The sequence below is a fragment of the Alosa pseudoharengus genome, unplaced genomic scaffold (genome assembly GCF_046254945.1).
Source record: "Alosa pseudoharengus isolate Yale_2024_CS ecotype anadromous, Long Island Sound unplaced genomic scaffold, YU_APseudo_1.1 YU_APseudo_1.1_scf_12, whole genome shotgun sequence".
Taxonomy (NCBI): Eukaryota; Metazoa; Chordata; class Actinopteri; order Clupeiformes; family Clupeidae; genus Alosa; species Alosa pseudoharengus.
The window spans coordinates 36,981,615-36,996,224 of NW_027468587.1; positions in this window are offsets into that span (position 1 = coordinate 36,981,615).

Below are 14,610 nucleotides of genomic sequence, written 5' to 3' on the forward strand. Positions count from 1 at the left end.
CCACTTAAAGACCTGAGCATATCTTAGACAGTGATCCCTAGAGAAAGTCGGAGGCATCCGTTTGAGAATTTGTCCAACAGACACAAGTACACAGACCACATAACTATGACTACCTATGGACAAACACACACACACACACACACACACACACACACACACACACACACACACACACACACATTCATATACAGACATGGAAACACAAAGACACAAACACACACACAGTCTCACAAACACACACAATGTACGCAGCCAAGCGTTCCCCCTTATTGGTACTAAGCAGCTGTGGTTCCTCAGAGGGTCAGTCTGAGCTTATTAATCACCAGTGTGTCATTAGCAAAAATGATCCTGCTTACTGATCGTTCCACTGTGCAAAGACAACAATAACACAGAGAGAAAGAGAGAGAGAGAGAGAGAGAGAGAGAGAGAGAGTGCTTCTGTCACTGTAGTCAGTGTGCATGTGATTGGCCATTAGTCACAACTTTAGGGGGGAACTAATTATGAGAAATCTACAGCAGAGCTCTTTGCTGTAACACCACTCTAACGCCGAAACACTCATTAAAAGTGTAAGTACTTCCTTCTTGTTGGCTCCAATGTCAAATCATATACAACATTTATCATGTTCACCCTCCAGTCCTAATAAATAAGAAAATGGTATTCCTTAATTCAAAATCAAAATCCATTGAGAACAAAAAGAAAAGAAAAAAACAGGCAAACATAGAAAAGCACAGAAAGCACAGAAAAATGGCAGAGAGGGAGGTTAAAGTGAGATTGGAAAAAAGAGAGGTGATCCTGCAGAAAACATTCAAATGAAAGAGGATTAGATGGAAATGTGGGGCCTCACCTGGCTCTTAGTTCACCCGAAATCAATGGGCAGCAAATGGAACCGGGCATCATGTATGTACAATACACACATTTACAAAATCTCCTGCAAGCACAGGCAGAAATAGAGTATGTGACTTTATGTTACATGTGCTATGCTTTAGGCCCTGAACATTTTACAGAATGGTGGTACATTTTTCATCAAGCTCCCCTGTCAATCAGATTTCAATCAGCTCAAGCTCCACAGGACCTCACCTGCAGCACAAGAGGAGAGGAGCAGCCAGGGGGGGTGGCGGCCATCTGTAGTCTTAACCCCTGTGCATCATGGTGGTCTGAAGTCAATATTAATCAACTGCCTTTGCACAGCCTATTTACATATGCCCCTCATTTCTCAAGCAGTCAGACAATAAGCAATGCCCCACCCATCCTCTGCCTTGACTGCATGCCCCAGGGTTCTGACCTGAAGCCAGCAGGTCACTGGTGATTACAAGGTCCTATGTGCTCTCATCAGGTGGCGATATAAACCACATCAACCACCACCCATACGCCATGATGGTGTATAATCTCTCTCTCTATCTCTCTCTCCCATATGCCAATTGGTACAAAATACAGTTTAACTACAGAGATGGCCTTACAGTAACAATGTTCTGGGATGTGGTAAACTAAAAATCATCTTCAATCAATGTGATGATGAAAGGCAATGTTCACACTGCACAAACTTCCATACAAAGCCTACAGAGATCAATGCTTTAAAGAGTTGAAGATGTGCTTTGATCCACAAAGGTTGATGAATGTGATGATAGTATCGCTCTCATTGGTATGATATTGAAATATTTTCCTAGTTTCTTTAATAGGATCTGACAATTATTCCTGCCAGAGTCAGTAGAGGGGTGAACAAGGCTAAATTAGATCAATATTCTGCAGAGAGCCAAAGAGGTATTGATCAGGGAAATGTTGTCTAAAAGAAACCTTGATCTGTGTTAATTAATCAAAGCCATATTGGATTTATCCTTGCCTTACTGAAGGATGATTGAAGGCACCATTCTCAGGTGTTTGACTGAAATATGTTCTCCTGTATCTGCATTAGGTTTGGTGATTGATAACGGTTTTACAGCTTCGTTGTCAAAGCATTGAGTGTTCATTCATTTAAGCACACTGTCATCTAAACTGATAATGTTTGACCTTATTTTGTTAAGATAACTGTTCATGGTGATGGTGAAACATGATAGACATTTTGATGGAATCTGTACTTCTGTATACTTAACTTATTTTCAGATTTCAGATCACAATTATGCTGAAATTATGAGGGGTGTGCAGATTTTGTTATTTTCCTCAAACACGCATCAGCAGTAGGCTACTATTTTACAAACAAAACAGAAGTGTTCTGCCTTTTGCAGGACTGTTAGAGCCGTTTGTCTAGCACAGCTTCTCAAAAAACCATATCTGTGCATTATTCAGCAGAGTTGTCTTGAGGGCTAAATGTGACAGTGATGAACAACGCCTGCTGGAGCAGAGAACAGACAACTGTAGCCTAGCACCTCCAAGACAGACAGCTTCCTGAAGTCTAACACTGATCAGCAACCATATCAACCATATAACTGCATCTGTATCTTAGCTCTTCATTCCTCTCTTACATGCACACATACCTACTCATATACTTCTGTCTCATCAATGCTGAAAGTGACCTGCATCTTACATGTACACATGTACCTTTTTTATACATAACATATATACATAACATATAGATAGATAGATAGATAGATAGATAGATAGATAGAGATCTATAAAAACGTAGAGTCTATTGTCTCTCAGAATATCAGTATCAGAACGTTGTAGGGACTGTCCTATTGGTTAAATAATTAACAAATCAATCAATTAACAGAGGATATTGATTAGCAATTAAAGCTGGTCTAAATATCCTCGTCTCAAGTGTCTTGCTAATCTATGCTTACTACCAGAGGCCTTTTTGCGAGGTGCACACACCAAACAAAGCAAACACACACATGAAACAACACCATAATGGAGCTTGGGTGTTGCATTGGGTGACTGATATGCACAGTGCAATGTATTTTTGAAGATGGCCTTCACTCAAACCCTATCATTTGCACACAGGTGTTTGCTCAACATGTATTATCTCTGCTAAATGTTTAGTCTGCCAAAGACCTTCACAATGGCCAAATCATTCAATCGTCGAACTGTGTAATCCATTATTCTGAACCATTTTTTACATCATTTTCCAGCTTGCTTACAGATGCATTTATGTTGGAAGACTCGGGTAGTAAACGAATGAACGTCTATATTTCTTGTAGGCCTACTTTTCCTTTTTCCTTTTACTCTTTCCTGTGCCTTTTCCCCGCCTTCTTGAAATTATTATTACAATGCCTTTAAATGGGTCCCTATGTTTGACTTGGGTTTACCCAGTGAGGTTTTTCTTCTATTACATATTTCTCTTGTCACTATTGACAGTGTGCTGTTTCTCAAATGTCTCAAGACAATGTTAAGTGATAGTGGTAGTCATAGATCAAAATAGCCTACTTGAACAGAATCATGACCAGTCCATGCATCCACTCAGATACCTAAAGGACAGGTCAACATCACAAAAAAATCTACAGTGATCTCCCTCAAATCTTGATGCTGTATGCTATCAATGGCCCAAAGTTATTAGCAATAAAACCATACATGAACATACCCCAAACAAACTGACAACACCAGAGAAGAGAAGAGTTAAGCCATCATGATTTTTACCTCGGCTTCAAGGATATCTCTCTGCTGAACATGGGCTCCTACAAAATATAGACCCTCAAACTCAAGATAGACCTCAAGTTTTAGGGCATGTGACAAAAAAAATTGCCTACAACACAACACGGATTGTAATTAATGTCGTTACACTCGTGCCCTCTAGAGGACTAGAGGCCAACTTCTCACCTTCAGGCTCCGCAACACGTTGCTATGAAATAACCACAACCGATGTGCTAAAGAAAAGAATGGGCCTAGGCCTTCTGGGACTTCCTCACACTACACTTAGATCTCCGGGAAAGGGATATTAGCCTACAACTAAAGCGTTTTGAAATACAAAATGAATGTAATCAACATTGCAATAATTGATTGTGAAGTTGTTTACCATTTATTTCCTGAAGAGGACGCCCTTGGGTCTGTTTCAAACGTTTTAAAAAGTTGGGGGGAAATGTGCAAGGAGCTGTTGAAACTAATGGTCAGTCTATCTACAGGATTTTAGAAAAAGATTTTGAAATATATATATATATATATATATATATATATATATATATATATTAGTAGGCTAGTAATTTATTCACAAGTCTTGATCCGTCTCAGTCTTAACGGACTAATAACCCTTTGCGTGCAAAACGTGCCTGGTAGAAATCTAAAATGTAGACTAGGCCAATAGGCTACGCTACAATATTGCTTATTGCTGACAATAGCTCGGTAAAAAGACTAGGTCTAAATGAATTTTAGATCCAAATAGGCCTACAATTTATAGAAACGAAGGCTACCATTTAATTGAAACAAAATAGCCTAGTCTTTGAATAAAATGATGCATGGAACTGCTCTTTGGGACAAATGGGCCACGGCTTAATAAAAAGAATAGGTCTAATTGTTTCCCCCACAAGGCAATATTGAGGAAACCGCGAGGGAATTTCCTGTGCACTGAACAAAATGCGAAATCCGGTCTCATGCCGATTACTTATGAGGTTCCCGCGGTGTTACGTAAGCCTCAAAGAAAGAAAAAAAATGTTATCCGACACCCGGTGGCAACGGATGATGGATCCCTCCAAGTCCGGAGGAAGTTAGTAGGTTAGCCTATATTCAACAGCTGGTAGGCCTACCTTCAATTTCTTCACCTCAAGGTAACAGTTTAGATTTACAATCGTTGTCTCTCTCTCCCCCCCCCCCCCCAAAAAAAAAAAGTTTGATTTGAATGACATTTATAACTAAACTTAGGCTACTAGCTTAAAGCCTTGAAGCATGATTCATTATCCGAATCAAGTCTTCAGTAACCTGTGTGTATGCTCTTCAGTGAATAATGACCAGTGCACCATGCGATTAGAAAAAGCCTATAGAATGATTATTAGGATATTTTTCTTTAATTTGGTTGGAAAGTTAGATAAGATATAGTAGGCTAACACATAGCCTGAGCAAATGATTTTAAGCTAACATAAAAACTCTAATAGCAGTCTAGCTACCACTCTTGTGCAGCACTAAAATATTAGCCTATTTATATTATTATTTAAAATTCTAAGCTACTTCTAAATAATATTTACTGCTGGACAATAATAGTAGCCTACTCACATGGGCTTAGTGGTTTTGAAGGGGTTGTTAACTCAATGAGAACTGCTCTCCTGCTCAGCAGTTTAATCAGGGAACACCCTTAGACTACTGCAGGTTATCAGTTCATAGCTTCCTTAGAGATATTGTCTTGAGATCTGTATCCAAACGATAACTGTCAGCCTACTGGAAAGACATTGAACACAAGGAAATTACCTGAAATTGACAGACACATAATTTAACATTGAGTTTGTCTGCACTGCAACACGCTTCCCATGTAACGATATGTGACCCTGGCCTTTAGGTATGCCATTTGAAATTACAAAAACAATTTGTTTTTGGACAAAGTTTTTTAGGATTTATGATTATTCCTTTAGGATTTAGGCATGATCTTGGCCTATAGAGGGATTTAGGAATAAATTCTTGAATACAGTTCTAAACACAGGTGTACAGAGCAACAGTCACAGTTTGTACATTTATCTTTGGCACCACAGCATGAGACTTAACCAGTTTGTACTCAGATGGCATGGGCACAGATCGTGAGTTGTGTGTGCCGCTGGCCCCGGGGTCCGTGTCAGGTCCTCCCATTACACATGACAGAGTGCAGTCGGGTGGCCTGACGGGCCCCGGGACCCGCTGCTTTTTGGCCGTGTGGGGCATTTGTCAGAGCGTGTGCCCTTTTGATTTTCTCCCTGCAGCCGAGGAATGCCGCAGCGTGATGAAATATTCTGCTCACAGACGGTGATTTATGTGACCATGGCACCGGGATTTGAACTGGGGAGAAGTGCAGGGGCCAGAACGGCCTGGCAAAAGTTTTAATATGCACACCCTGTTTGGGAGGCAGTACGATTACAGCTCAGGCCTGCGGGGGGATAGGTCAATATGCACTTAAGATGCAAACAGGAACCCCAGTACCTGAAATATCTCCAAGAAGTACTGCCTAAACACCCAGTACAATAGATGAGGCATGTGTTGCTATTCAAATATATATTTATATGTGTGTGAATTTAAATGAAAACACAATAAAAAGATTTGATTTTATTTTAAATTACCGTGTAAAATGTATCGTGTAAATATATTACAGCATGATTCATTTTCACTTCCATTTTCTTTTCCAAAACTCACCCAAAAGTTTAGATAATATTTCAAATGCAATGAATAGCAACATTTAATAATTTGAGAAAAACACAAAAACAACAGCCTGATAATTTAATTTAATTTCATTTAATTCTAATGATGACTTTACAATTAGAATACATCTCTCTGTAAATATACCATGAATTATTTACCACTGTTCTGTCTCTGTAAGGGCAATAATTCACACACATAAGACAAGCTGAGATGAGAATGCATATGATTACGTATGATCCATGTGAAATCAGCTACACTCCACAGGTAAGATTGATTTTCCAAATCGTCAGTGGTTGTCATATCAAAACTTTCCAGACAGATTCTAAGGTACTGGTTTGTTGTTTTATTGAGATTGTAAATCTGCACATTTAAGCTGACTGTTGGTAGTGTGTTTGACAAATTTAGACACACAATAGGAGAACAAAAAGCTCACCCTAAAATATAATGAATAAACCCTTATGCTCTTTGTTTAGCCTTTTGTTTAAAGAACAGGAGAAATGTACCTACTAGATGAGCATGCAAAACAGTTGTTATTCTTTCCTCTTTTGAAAAAAGAAATGTTGTCCAATTGGTTCTTTTAAATATAAATAATAATATGTATGGAACAGGATGTGTACCAAGTATAATAAGCAACTAATATTCTTTCACACTTACTGTGAAAACAACAGAAACACTTTTATTTCACCTCCCACAGTGATTGAAACACAGTGATATCTGAACTTTCCCCTCCCCTACCCCTGCCAGCTATCCTCCTTTACTTGTCACCCCTTTTTTCTTTATTTTCTGTACATGTGCAAATGGCAAATCACCTGAGCCTGTCTAGCTTGTGATGGCCCCACTCCTCCCCCACGATAAAGGTCAAAGGGCTCTATTTTGTCCTGCTGACTTTTCGGTTTGCTGTCTGTAATTATTGGAGTGTAAGGTTTTAGTCTAATGGCCTTTTGGACTTTTGACCTGTAAAACCTCATGATGATCTTCTCTTTCAAGGCATCCCTTTACACATTCCCAGTTTATTCCCTAATAAAATCCTAGGGCCCTTCTACCTTTAGTGTCATGACGGAGGGTTGGAGTCAACGTGATTAGTGATTAAACTTATTTCCAATTAGATCCCTCTTTGAAACAATTTCTTAGTATTGTGGGGTTTTGTTGAAGAGCAGATACCCCATGGAACAGATTTTAAATCCCATAATTAAATGTGTGCTGTAAATGCAAACTGGTGATTCTGACATTGAACATTGTAAATACACAGACAGAGAAGCCTTGCCATAACACACCACACACTGCATCATGTACAGCACTACTTTACCCATTAGATTTACTTGGTGTTCATTCACATCTAGAAAAGGGAGAATTGTTGGGGGAATTCCTGCTCATAAATCCAGGTCTTGTTAATGACGGGGGAGCAGCTGTGCCAGCCTTGCCCCATCATTACACACCGAGGCAGGGGGAGACGGCCAGGCGCAGGGCTCCCTTCGCACACATGATTTGCCTTACACCTCAGAGAGGACAAGCTTTCTTTTCTCTGTCTGTGTCTCCACACGTTTGTTTCTTCAGTTCAACCTCCTCAAACATGACTGATACTAATGTGTGAGAATGACGCATGAGCTGTGGAGCATTTTCAGACCTAAAACAAGACCTGGGAAGAGCCAGCTCTGTCAACACACACACACACAAACACACAAGCTGAAACAACATGAAATACTTGTGACATGACTTGGAAACATGACAACAATTTATACGATTATATGATTTGAGAAGTAGTACAGCGGCTAAGCACCAGCATGAAACTTGGCACAGTTATACTACTACCCTTAGTGATCAAAAATTTAAACGGACCCCAACACATAGCACCCCCTAGTGGCCGCCATCTTGAATTCAAATATGGCTACCATTCTTAACTCATTGAGTGCCAAAAACGTAATATTACGTTTTTCCTTCCCATGCGTTGAGTGCCAAAAACGTAATATTACGTTTTTAGCTTTAATTACGAAACTAGACACTCTAACACACCTTATATGTGATTTTGGGAACTCTGTGATGAATGGAAATGAAATATATGACGATCGAAAACCCATGAAAACGCACAATCTGGACATTTTATCTGGACATTTTAATATAACTCGGTTGACGCTTTGGGTCGAATCAGTGACACATGCACGTCATCTCAAAACCAGGCCATTTTCGTGGGTCTATCACTAGGTGGCAGTCTCGCCAGGTCTTGCTGATCACTTCCCGGAAAGTTTACAGGCAACACTTAATATTTCATGAAAGAGGTTATATCTCCATTTCTAGAAAAAAACAGCGATTTTGATGAAAACTAGCCACTGTTTAGCTTGGGATTTCTCAGGAACAGAGGCGTGTAGAAATACACGGGTTGCACCCACTGAGAGCTTAAAGTCTCACCTCACGAGCCATTGTATTGTGTTCATAGCTTTAACACAGAATATGCTGTGGCTGTACAAAAATCATCAACAATGGTCTAGATTGCTGGCACTCTAGGACAAAGCTTCCGAAAACAGCTTGGCATTCAATGAGTTAATAGAATTGTTGATACAACTTCAAAATTAAACAAGATAAAAAAAAGTCTTTTAAGTTCTAACACTCAATTTTAGGGTCAAGGAAGCTATTGACATGATTTCCAAACAAACTTGATGTTGGCCATTTTGAAATCCAATGTGACGGATACCAAATGTGAAAATATAGACCATCTCTATTGTTATTCATAATAGTATGAACAATTTCAAAGATTGAACAGTCATTTTATCACGACAACCTCAATAATATACGAGGCATCAAGTATAATCTGGTAAGATTCCAATATGGCCACTACGTGTAAGAAAATAAGCCAATTATTCTATACTTTGGTAAATTGAAATAACCTACACCATCAATACCTACCTACTGTACATCATCATAAATTCTTATTCTATCTTCTTCTCTTTCTGAGCCAACCTTAACTCTTAAGGTAGTGCTACGAGAGGAGATATTCTCTCTAGTAGGAACTGGTAGCGCATTCTACCAACGAGGAACAACAGATGAAAAAAGTTTGGATTGACCTGAGCGTACCGGTGGCAGAGCTAGACGATTTTTGTCTGAAGAGCGCAACGGTCGGGGGTTGCATATATGCCTGTATGAGGCCATTCGAGTAGGTGGCAGCAGTAGGTTTAGCTGGGAGGACCAGCAGTTTGGTTTTTGAGAGGTTTAGCTGGAGGTGATGTGCCTTCATCCATGTAGATATGTCTGAGAGGCAATCCGAGATCCGTGCCGGGACCAAGGGGTCAATAGGTGGAAAGAACAGATAAAGCTGTGTGTCATCTTCATAGGAGTGGTATGAGAAGCTGTGCAATGGATAATCTGTCTGACAGCTGTCCAAGCCATGATACGTTAAACAAGCATCCTGTGAGGTAGGATTCAAACTGATATTAACTGGGTAATATGTTAGGAACAAAAGGATGCCACTTCGTTATTTGGGAATGAAAATTATCAATCCACAGAGGACTGAATTCAAAGACCCCCGAAAAAGTGGAAAAAATGCACGGCAAGCTAGTCCATTTTGCTTGAATTTCAGCGCAGCAACTCATGATCATACTCAGTAGTTCGTATGGCCCCGACATGCTTGATGGTATCGGGGCATGCTCCTAATGAAACGGCGGATGGTGTCCTGGCGGATCTGCTCCCAGATGTGGACATGGCCATCACTGAGCTCCTTGACAGTCCGTGGTGCAACCTGGCGGTGTTGGATGGACCAAAATATAATGCCCCAGAGGTGTTCAATCGGATTTAAGTCAGGGGAATGTGGGGGGACAGTCAATGGTATCAATGCCCTCATCCTCCAGGAACTGCCAGCACATTCTCGCTACATGTGTCCAGCCATTGTTGTGCACCAGGAGGAACACACTGCACCAATACAGGGTCAGAAGTTTTCATTCTGATGCCTAAGATCAGTGAGGGTGCAGTTGTCTTGCCCGTAGAGGTGTGTGCGTCCTTCCAAGGATATCCCTCCCTAGACCATCACTGGCCCCCCACCAAACCAGTCATGCTGAATGATGTTGCAGGCAGCATTACATTCTCCAAGACATCTTCAGACGTCACATGTGCTCAGGATGAACCTGGTCTCATTTGTGAAAAGCACAGGGCGTCAATGGCGAACCTACCAATTTTGTATTCTAAGGCAAATGCCAATTGAGCTGCACGGTCCTGGGTAGTGAGCAGGGCCGTAGTCACCATAGACATTGAGGGGGACGTGTCCCCCCCCCCCAATATTCAAATATGACCAAAATGTCCGCCCCAATATACGGACATAGAAAAATAAAGAAAGAATAAAGCACTATACTATACTAGGCCTACAGGAAACCAACACGCATCTGAAATGTAATCAAACGTAAATAACGCACAAATTAGTGACCTATGGTTCCAGAGTAGCCTACACCCCTGAGTGGTTGGCCTGGTGATTTTCCGTTTTTCGTTAGTGGCGTGCGCTATCAAAAGCTTCCATTTACTGCACCCTACTGCGGTGAGGTAGGGCTGTCAACAATATCGCAAAAGCTACCGGTACAATTTTCACAAAACGGAAAGGTGTAGCACAGGCTAAGGAAATCTCATACATGTTTGGAGCCGATCAGACTGAAAGGGAACATTTTCCATATTGTAGCCTATTCTCGCAATGATAGCGAAAGTGAAACGTTTTATTTTAAATGATGAATTTGTGCAAGCCTGTGTCATTTCTTTCACGTCTTTCAACATAAATAATGCATTCATATGCTAGTAGTAATGCCAGAAATTACCGTTTATAGGTCTCTTAGAAATGATTGTTTCATCTCGCGGACAATAACCAAAGAAAGGAATTTGCACCTCCATTCACTAATTAAAGGCTGTAGTAGGCCTAGTGTTTCTACATGTTGGCACAAAACGTCATTTCTGTCAGAAGCCAGTCTATAATGCATACAGGGGGTAACATGAGGTGAGTCAGACAGAAGAGGGGCCTGTCTTAGTAGCCTATTCCTGAATCCTGTCCCTTTTAAACTATGTTAAAATTGTGTGATTAGCCGCCAGCATAATAAAATCTAAATTAAAAGACAAAATCTTATTAGGCTCCAAACCTATGAGTCTAAGCCTTAGTTTAAAGGCGTAAGGAATAAGTCAAAGAACCACATTCTGTGTAATATAGAGGTTATCATAAGATACTATAGTTTGTAATTTCTTTTAAAGTTTTGAACACAAATGGAGTCACGGGTCCAGGGATGGATTACTGAATGGGCTTACTGGGCCCAAGAGCTCAGGGGGCCCTGAAGCCCAAGCCTCTGTGTGAAGTTGCTTCTTCTTCACCCTTCTCTTTTCACAAAACTCACCAGAGGGGGTAGTGGGGGGCATGTGTCCAGGGGTTCATAATCCATCCATGCCATGCCTATGTCCGTCAAAAGTTTGGAATAACCTAATTGACTGACCTAACTAACGACTTGTTTGTGATTTTTAATAATATTTTTGCATGGTATGAAATGTATTGAAATTCTGTTTGGGGGTCCCTCAGACCCCACCACAGATTTGGTCCCCCCCAATGTTGACATCATGACTACGGCCTTGGTAGTGAGCATAGGTCCTTCCAGAGGCCATCGGGCCCTCAGGCCACCTTCATGAAATCTGACAGTGTGGTCAGAGACATTCACACCAGCGGCCTGGAGGAGGTCATTTTGTAGGGCTCTGGCAGGGCTCCTACTGTTTGTTGTTGCACAAAGGAGCAGATACTGGTCCTGCTGCTGGGTTAAGGACCCTCTACCATCCTGCCCAGCTCTCCTAGAGCAACTGTCTGCTGGAATCTCCAACATGCTCTTGAGACTGTGCTGGGAGACACAGCAATCCTTCTAGCAATGGAACGTATTGGTTGCCATTCTGGAGGAGTTGGACTACCTGTGCAATGTTTGTAGGCTCCAGGTACTGGCTTATGCTACCAGTAGTGACCCTAGCCAAATGTGAAACTAGTGAAAAATCAGTCAAGGAGGATAAAGATGGAAAATGAATCATTTTCCACCACCTCTAAAACCATTCTTGTTTTTACAGACCTATCTCTCTTCTTCCTTTCTTGTCAAAGTTTTTGGAGATAGTGGTCTTCAAGCAAATCTTGGACTTAACTATATCAGAACAACCTGCTAGTCCCTATGCAGTCTGTTTTCAAGAGTCATTCTACTGAAACTGCTTTTCTGTCTGTGACTGAAGCATTGAGAGTAGTTAAGTCCTCATCTAAGTTGCTAAGTCATTAGTATTCATTCTACTAGACTTATCTGCAGCCTTCAATACTGTTAACCATGACATTCTCAGGGATCAGTATTAGGGTCCCTACTTTTTTTCTCAATTTACACATTCCTGGGACCATTCGCTCCCATGAATTTGATTATCACTGCTATGCGGACGATAGTCAACTTTACCTGTCTTGAGCTTCTGGTGTTTCCACCACAAAGCACACCCAAGGACTGGGTGCTGAACACACTTGCCAATGTCCTAAAAGTGCTGGTTCACTGACTAGCATGAGCCCTAATGTGTCAGGAGGGAGCTAAACTCTGCTAGCTAAACTAGCATCCATGGGTTTTAGCCTCCTTGCTAGCACGCCAGCCTCTAGGGAGCAAATTAGAAGGATTGAGCCCAGGCAAGTGCAAAGTTTAGTCACACAGTTGAAACTTCACACATAGCCTAAACGCACCGCAGTTTTTGACTCAGTGTCAGAATGTATGGCTACTTCCTTAAAATCCAACATGTCTGCCATTTTAATTATGCATGATTGTCTCATTATGCATTTCATAATGCTGAAAGATGGCTATAGACACATATTATGTGTTAAAAGCAGCATAGCATTATAAATGTAGGAAATACAAGGGCATAAAAGGGCATATTTTGGTGGCCATATTTGAAGTCAAGATAGGGGCCACTAGGGGGCGCTATGTGTTGGGGTCCATTTCAATTAGTAATTAGTACTATACCTGTACCAAGTTTCGTGCTTTCTGCAAAAACTGAACGATTCAGGTAAAAATCTGGCCTTAGCCGCTGTACTAAAGCAGGTGCATGTGAAAACAAATCCATAAATGTATTACCTAGCAACAAACATAAAGTCTGCTGTAATTTTTTGTGTATATTCTTAAGGGAAGGAAGAACTAAAAAATATTATCCAACACTTCTTCTAGGCCTCAAACCTATGCTGCTTGTTGCGTGGCTAGAACATTTGTCCCATACAGCCCCCCCACACACACACACACATTCCCCACTCTCTGGCCATAGCGCTAGCGTTCCCATGTCTCCATGTCCATTAGACCACACTGTCTAATCGAGCAGCACCAATTGCTCCCGCCGTGAGATCATTAAGGAAATTATTTTAAGATCAAACAGCCAGCGGTCACAATGCCGTCCACTGAGGGGGTAAAAGCCTCACATATCCTTCCCCCACCCTTCAGATTACAGCCTTGAAGGCAGCGTTACTCTGTTCCCAGGTGGAGCAGCCCAACCCCCCACTGCCTCCACTATTATCTGACGGCTTTGATAGTGCTTGTCAATTGAACAATTTACTTGCAGGATAATACCTGTGGACTCCCAGGTGTTTTTCTTAAAGGAAGCTCCTCTATGTCCTCAGAGTAGAACTGCAGATGACTCTAACATTAGCTGTTGAGGAAGAGGGTGAGCAGAAGACTATTTAGAAGTCTATCTCATTTTTAAAAATTTTAACCCTTCAAATGATAGCGTTTTCATTCCATGTTTGCCCCCATGTTAATCTGTTGAGGGTAAGGAATTAGGATGAGCTGAATGTGCTGATTAACCTGACCCTAGCTAGATGAATTTCGCTCCGCCTAGCTCCACTCATCCATCTGGAACCGATCCATTGGAATGGTGTTTCAGAAGGCTGGGCCTAATCAAAAAATGCTTGCATATGATTGAATAAGCCACTTGTCCGTCATCTATTGACGTGCTACTTCAACCACTCACATCGATGCCAACCCGTGACGCTGATAACAGTCTCGCGGTCGTTTCTCCACTACGTCACATCTATGAAACTCCCGCCCTGCGTCCTGATTGGCTGAACCATAAAGTCGGTTGCAGAAATCACTCTCAATGGAAGAGGTCCCAGATGGATGTGAGTGAAGCTAGGCGGAGCTAAGCGGAACGAAATTCATCTGGCTAGGGTCAGGTTATGTGCTGATAGTGATAAAAGTAAAATAGTTTTATTATTATTTATTTATTCACCATATTGTGAACATAGATGTGACATACAGTGAGATTGAGATCTTTTTCTGTAAAATGTACATGTAAAATTGGACAATCCAGACTGACTGGATTTTGCTGAATTATAGATTGTCTTAATGTACATATGTTAATATACTCTTTAATTTGATGTAA